The sequence below is a fragment of the Ceratotherium simum genome, chromosome 17 (genome assembly GCF_057802395.1).
Source record: "Ceratotherium simum simum isolate JZ-2026a chromosome 17, ASM5780239v1, whole genome shotgun sequence".
Taxonomy (NCBI): Eukaryota; Metazoa; Chordata; class Mammalia; order Perissodactyla; family Rhinocerotidae; genus Ceratotherium; species Ceratotherium simum.
Genome location: NC_141916.1, coordinates 1,845,839 through 1,851,838, shown reverse-complemented (window position 1 = coordinate 1,851,838; position 6,000 = coordinate 1,845,839). Strand labels below are relative to the sequence as shown.

The following is a 6,000-nucleotide window of genomic DNA, read 5'->3' as shown; positions in this document are numbered from 1 at the left end:
TAGAAAGATTCTTATAACGTAATAATGTCCTTTTTGTTTAATGCATATTATTATAACTGTAAAAACACACATGTAACTTTCCTTCGTCCTTAAAGTAGAATCACAGAGCCTGGTGGGATTAAATGGACAACTAGTTCCAATTCCACACTTCTTAAGTTGCTCACAGGGTGCATCTGGGTGTAGAAATCTGATTCTAAGCACGTTTCCACTTTCCATTCCTAAAAAGTACTGGATATCACGTGGTACCTAATATTACCAAGGACGAAACAGAAGCAAAGGAAGCATCAACCTTCTCTTGTAGTAGACGGTTTTTGGCTTATTTATTGGGAGTATATTTCTGGAGGAACATTTCTCTGCTTTTTCAGTGGTGGGAAAGGAGGATATACTGTGTAGCTAACCTTGGAAAACTAATTCCATAAAATGAAGGATATACATAATATGAATTAATCTTTTTAATGGTAGGGGTTAGTGATAACTAAGTACTAAGACTGTAATCTCATACTAGGGAAAATTCAAATCTATTTTATCAGTGAACAATGTATCCCATAAGTTTTGATTTCTATGCTAAAATACACAGGTGGTCTTAGTTACATATAAACAAGAATACCACTTAAAAGACTTGTAGTGGAGCACAAAAGTTCTGTTAGACATGGGGCTACGTTTCTGCCAATAACTCGACATTTTGAGGACAGATAGCATCCCATTTCCAATTTGAGACTGGCTACAAAAATATCTTAGGGCTGAGAATAGGCGTAGTAAATTGCACCAACAAAAACCTTTTGTGTATTTATGGTAAAGGAAAAGTCTTCATCCAGTGTGCATGCAAAAATGTGATATTTGCTTTAGCACAGTAGATGGGACCTCATATTTTATGATGATTACTCTGTATGATTAATTTTCAAAATTACAAAAACATTTCTGCGTTTCCTTGTCTTTTTTTCTGTTATTTTCATCTGTGGTTAATTAGAATCTGCCTCCTCCTTCTGTTCCCGAAGTGTTTCATTAATTTTTCTTCTCATTTTTATCTTCATATTTTCTTTAATTAATGTTTTATACTACTTTAACATAAAATTTTCTCCTAATGCTTTTAAAAATTATGAGACAGTAAAATTGTCTTCAGATGTCTCTTATTTTCACCCTAACAGTGTTTGAGTTGGCTTTAAAGACATGCTTATTTTGCATAAATTTCTCCTTGTGGAGAAGAGTCACTTCTAGCATTAACACTTTTGGGAATTGTTTCAAAATTTAGTTTATTGTCTTAATGTGTTAATAAGACTTCTAAAAATCTGGTTTTTGGTCCTGTATTCCCAAAGAATATATTTGATGATGATGTTTTAATTGGGTTCTATAATGTTTGGTTTGATCCCAGATCCTTCATAAAATTATAATTAACTTTTATTCTTCTTTCTAGTTTATCCAATGTTTTAGAATGGTACTGCAAATACCGCTATGCTGATAAATTTGGGAAATACTGATATGTACTCTTTAGGGGAAATTATTTTAATAAGATATTAATACTGTTAATAACAAATATATTTAAGGAGACTTTAATAAATGTTAATGCTATATTCAGCTATTAGATAAAACTTTGTGGTGGCAGCAATAAAATGTTTTAATTTTTGGTAAGCTATGGAAATTTGTATAGACTTTTTTACAGTTACCAGTGAAATGTAACTAAAGTTAAATGGTGTCTAACTCGGTCCATTAGGGTATATTTTGTTGGTTGAGTATTTAACTAGTCTGATTTATGATCGTTGAAAGAGAGTAATAATTTAATACATAGTAGTCCGTGTTTTGTGTGTTTGTGTGTTTGTGCACTTGTGCATGAACTGATACATTTTCAGAAAATTAAAAATACTAAATTCCTGAATGGCTAATAAAGTACTTTAGTGAATGTTACCGTTTATTATTGAGTTTCTGAATATGATTGATAAAACACTGATCCTAGTTTCTGATTTGCTCTTGATACCCACTACAATTATTTCCTTGCTGATAGGTTCAGATAATAACATTTTAAATGTTACTCTAAGACGGACATAATTAGGAAGATGTGTGCTAAAATTCACATGACATATCCAAAGGTAAGGAGACATAATGATCCATCCGCAACTCCATGGCTGCTTAGTGGAGTAAGAACATGGATTTGGGAGTCAGATTGCCTGAGTTTGAATCCTGGCTCCACCACTTACTTAGCTGTGTGACTTGGGTAAGTGATTTACTCTCTCTGTGCCTCAGTTTCTCCATCTAAAAAATGGGGATAGTATTGGCACCTATGTCATAAGGTTGTTATGAAGATTAAATAAGTTGTAAAGTGCTTAGAACAGTTACTGGCACACATAGTAAGCACTAGACAAATGTTGGTTAAATAACTAGGATTTTAAATTACAGTTTTTAGAACAATTCGTGTGTGTTTTTGGTCATTGACCAGAATCTCAGGAGCCTCCAACCTCTCCGTGTCGCAGGCTCCTTCAAAGTTTGCCAGTTCTGTGGGCTTACCACCCCCACCATCAGCTCCACCACCTCTGTTTCTGTTTCTGCCGCATCTGCCGCTCTGCTTCATCATCATCGTCGTTATCAAAGATGCCAAGTGAAGGCAGTTTCCTAGAGATGCTTTTGGAACCTGAACATGGCAAGTTGAAGTGCTAGGTGAAGAAGGTCGCCGAACTAGAAACAGAAACGTGGCAGAGCTGGGATTAAGACTCTGGTCCTGCATGCCAGGTACGTTGCTCTTTGTGTGTGCCACAGCTACCTTAGAAGGCTGAAGATTGTCTTTGGCTCTTTTGTGCCTCCGTTCAAAACTCCTTTTCCCTGCTCCTCCTAGTCACACATAAAAACAAGTGAAAATATTGGAAGGAAACTTAGTTACCCTCTTCTGTATACTAAGTAAGTGGGATCAATTAATTCAGTAGTGGATCCCTATGGAAGGGGGGGAGCACCTGACTACTGCTCAGGGGTGTTTCAGGTGGGGTGTAATGGGAGAGCATGAGACTCTTCAGCCTTTGGGTGTGGGGAAACAGAGAAGGAAGGGAGAGAATCTAAGGGACCATGGTGCCCAGGGGCTGGACCAGTGGGTGTTTTTGTTTGTGATGAGTATTAATCTAGTTTGGGATAACTGGTAAACGTGGATACCATTTGTAGATGTGGAAAAGTTAATTATATCTTAATAATTTAGAGAAGGGAAAATTTTAGGTGTAAAGAATAATAATAATTATAATTCTGAGAAAGCTTGTAACAAGTTTGTGACTAATATGGCATAACTGGTACGTTTCATGAATGTGATTATAGTGTTTCACTTAGATATATTAAGCATTTTTCTTTGATTTTAAATCCCTATTTTTATGTAGCTGTCGGCTTACAACCAAAATAATTTAGATAAAACATTGAAAAAATTCTGTATCTGAATACCTTGGAGCTATGACTTTAGCTCTCGGGTTTGCTGCCTCAGCACCAGCCTCTGCCCTTTTCTGACCATTGGCATGGCCTTGTTGGCTAGAGGATGCCCTGGAATAGTAACATGTCTGGATTTACTGGAAAGGCCGTGATTCTGGTCATAAAAGTTTTGTGGTCCTAAGTGAGACTCATTCGGCTATTGTGTATTACAGCATACTTGCTCAAAAATGGGCCTTTTTATTTTTTTTATAGTGGCTATCGATAGCATCCTGATGTTTTTGGTTGTGGTAGGAGAGGGAGGTTGATAACGAAGTAACTCCAGTGTAAAATACTTCGCGCGTGAAGTAGCGTGTAGTATAATGGATAGATTACAGGACTGGGAATCAGGAAATCTCAGCTGTACTTACGTAGTTTTATTGCTAAACAAAACTTTGTGAGTCTCATTGTGGAAATGGGATTATAATGCTCTTATTCTCCCTCAAATAATGGAATGAGGCTAATCAAAATAATGTGAACGTTTATTGATACACGAGATATATGATTGTTGGTTAAGTTTTTTTTTCTTTGTTTGTGGATAGTTCCCTCTCTGTTTACTACTTCATTTATTTTCCCTTTTCTGAGTCAATTTTCTTTCAGATTACTTTCCTTTTTTGATTTTGCATACATTTGCTCCCAGTATTTCATTATGGAAAATTTTAAGTATACAGCAGAAACTAGAGAGAGAGTGACATTGATCTTTCTCCCTTATTTCCTCAAATGCCTTTCTACTTCTTTGAGACCTAGTTCAGTGCCTACTTCCTCTTTCAAGGCAAGTGTTATCTTCTCTTGTCTAAATTTATAATTATCCTTTATATTTTGTAGTTTAGTACTGTGTCATTTCACTGCTTTATATTATTCATGAGTTGTTTTCATGTCTCAGTCTTGGCAGCCTCACCATGCACACTTCTTACCTCTTCTGCTGAATTTCAGACTTGAGTGCAGGAGTGTCATCTCAGATGCATTTCTCCCTCTCCTGTTCCCTGACATGTGGGCACTCCATGATAAATACTTGAGATTTTCTTCGGTTGCTGTATCTCTGGCTCTGTTTCTTATTTGATTACATGGGTGTGCAATGTAAATAATATAACATATGATTTTAAGGCTCTGCAGCCTTTGTAATAGTTGTTTAATTATTTGTAAATTTGTGTGTAGTCGATATGTGAAATTGAGCAACTATGTGTTGTAGATCAGCACAGTCCATTAGTACTGCTGGAAAAGCAAACCAAGTCTCATAGTTTTTATCTTTTATATGAAAAGAACTTCATTAATTAAAAAAAAAAATCAATAGAGGCCAGCCTGGTGGCGTAGTTAAGTTCAGCGCACTCTGCTTTGGCGGCCCGGGTTCGAGGGTTCAGATCCTGGACGTGGACCTACACCACTCATCAAGCCATGCTGTGGCAGTGTCCCACATACAAAATAGAGGAAGATGGGCACAGATGTTAGCTCAGGACCAGTCTTTCTCACACACATACAAAACACACACACACACACACACACACACACACGCCAGTAGATTCTGAGGTAGTTGCTCATGGTTTTAATCTTGTGCTTTGAAGCATTATTCTTTTTCTGGAATGAAGTTGTTGGTTTTGACTGTGTAGAAGAAATATGTTAATTAGATTATATTTAGTTGGTGAATTTGTGCCCACAAGAATGTGACTTTTAAAAAGTTGCAGGTTGCTACAGTTATTGCAGATAAGATTGTTTTCTGTTTTCTTTTGCGTATTTAGTACTTTGTGTATTTTTCCATGAGGTAGCCTTTCACTTTGTCCATTTGTATCATTTGACATTCAGACTTGAATATAGGTTCTACTCTACCGTCACTGGTGCTTACAAATGCTAGCCATTCAAAGACCCAAGATATAATATAAGCTTTTATATAAATATATCTTTTTAGGGGGAAAGGAATAAATAAAATACTGTCTTTATAGAATGGTTTTAAACAGTTAGGCTTTACAGTTGCTGCATGCCCAAAGTATTTCTCCCGTGAATTGCATACTGTATCAGTTCATAGATTGTGCTCTAAGAAAGGTATTTAGTACTATTGACCTCAATACTACTGAAAATTTTAAGAATTAACAGAAATCAGCATAATAGTTTGAAAACAAGGATACATACTCAATTTAGACAATTTTAGATCTTTTTAACATCATTACAAAATCTGCTTTTTTATTTTATTTATTTATTTATTTATTTATTTATTTTTATTTTTTTTAACCCCAAAGCCCCAGTAGATAGTTGTATGTCATAGTTGCACATCCTTCTAGTTTCTGTATGTGGGATGCGGCCTCAGCATGGCCGGAGAAGCGGTGTGTCGGTGCGAGCCCGGGATCCGAACCCGGGCCGCCAGCATCGGAGCGCACGCACTTAACCACTAAGCCACGGGGCCGACCCCTGCTTTTTTAAATTAAATTTTTATTTTAAAATTAAAGTGATATTTGTATATATGTACTTTTAAAAGTTGAATAATATTTCAACGCTTATAAAAACTGCAGTTCCCTATTTCTCCCCTTTTCACCTCCAATTCCCAATCTTTAGAAGCAGTCAGTTTCAATTCTTTCAGCTGTTTGT

At 36.1% G+C, this 6,000-nt stretch overlaps 1 protein-coding gene across 1 annotated transcript in view; it reads left to right on the top strand.

The window, feature by feature from the left end:
• The first annotated feature begins 2,119 nt into the window (after positions 1-2,119).
• The window catches only part of FRS2 (fibroblast growth factor receptor substrate 2), an 83,268-nt gene continuing 79,387 nt past the window's right edge, over positions 2,120-6,000 (top strand). Inside the window, exon 1 of the mRNA XM_004429401.3 lies at positions 2,120-2,718. The gene's annotated coding sequence lies outside the window, so the exon portion shown is untranslated. The remainder of the gene's footprint in view (positions 2,719-6,000) is intronic.